Source organism: Mustela lutreola, chromosome 5 (assembly GCF_030435805.1).
Source record: "Mustela lutreola isolate mMusLut2 chromosome 5, mMusLut2.pri, whole genome shotgun sequence".
NCBI lineage: Eukaryota > Metazoa > Chordata > Mammalia > Carnivora > Mustelidae > Mustela > Mustela lutreola.
The window spans coordinates 85,026,925-85,028,225 of NC_081294.1; the positions used below are offsets into that span (position 1 = coordinate 85,026,925).

A 1,301-nucleotide genomic window follows, 5' to 3' on the forward strand; every position below is an offset into this window, starting at 1 on the left:
TTCCTGGCATTTGAAAAAAAAAAAAAATCTGTGATACATTCTTTTTCTTTAAAAGTTTGTGAAAGTGTCATATATAGATAAATGTAGAAGAAAATGTATGATATGGGTAAATTTGTAATGAAATATGTATCCTAAAACATCTAATTTTAATACCTGTTGTTATTATAAATTAACATAGCATTATAAAAAATTAATTTGCCTTGGGGCGCCTGGGTGGCTCAGTGGATTAAAGCCTCTGCCTTCAGCTCAGGTCATGATCCCAGGGTCCTGGGATCGAGCCCCACATCGGGCTCTCTGCTCAGCGGGGAGCCTGCTTCCCCCTCTCTTTCTGCCTCCCTCTCTGCCTACTTGGGATCTCTGTCAAATAAAAAAAAATTTAATTTGCCTTGAATTGTTTATGCTTTTAGGGCTGGTGATCCCACTTTTATTAATGATCTACCCTAGGAAAAGGAAGACAAGGAGAAACCCTTCTGTACAAAAATGTTTATTTTAATACTTTATTATAGTAAATGTGTGAACAAGTTACAAGTTGGGGAAATGTTAAGGCACTTAGAGTGAACTCCATAGATATATATTGTATAATAAACATAAATACTGTAAGTGGGGGGTGGCACCTGGCTGATTCAGTCAGTAAAGCGTATGGCTCTAGATCTTGGGGTCATGAGTTCAAGCCCTGCATTGGGTATAGAGATTGCTTAAATAAACTTAAAAAAATATTTTAAAAATATAAATACCATAAGAGTACAAAAGATATATACAGAATATGTGAGATATAGAACATAAAATTATAGGTACACTATGACTACAACTATGTGAAATAGGAAGTGGTAACTGCAGGGCTAGAATAATTTGTGGAATCGCTTCTCAGCCTTTTGGCTAAGATCAAGTGTAGAATAATTTGTGGAAAAGCCCTTGATGAAACAGGTTAACATATCAGATATATATTTTTAAATAATTTGTTTAAGTCTACCAATAGGCTTATACAATGTAGAAAACAAAATTAAGTCAGATTCTCAAGTGTCTGGAAAAGAGTAGGTGTGGACCTCCTTGACTTCTGATTCCCTTTCATCTGAAATCTGCTGAGCCTTTACTAAGTGAAGGGTGAAATCTTCCTCTGCCATTGATGAGAACTAAGTGAATTATAGTGGGAGTAGATAGACCTGGCCCTTCCCTTTATGATGATGACTAATTGACAAACCGTCTTGATGGGGTGTGACCTAGGGCTGACCCTTGATGACTGGGGATAGATTAAATACAGAATGCTCACTTTTCCTTGCTTTTCTATGAGATTTCATATGGGA

General features: G+C 36.3%; 1 pseudogene; it reads left to right on the plus strand.

Annotated features, from left to right (window-relative positions):
• The first annotated feature begins 856 nt into the window (after positions 1 to 856).
• LOC131832749 (U2 spliceosomal RNA) lies at positions 857 to 975 on the plus strand (annotated as a pseudogene).
• The last annotated feature ends 326 nt before the right edge of the window (positions 976 to 1,301 follow it).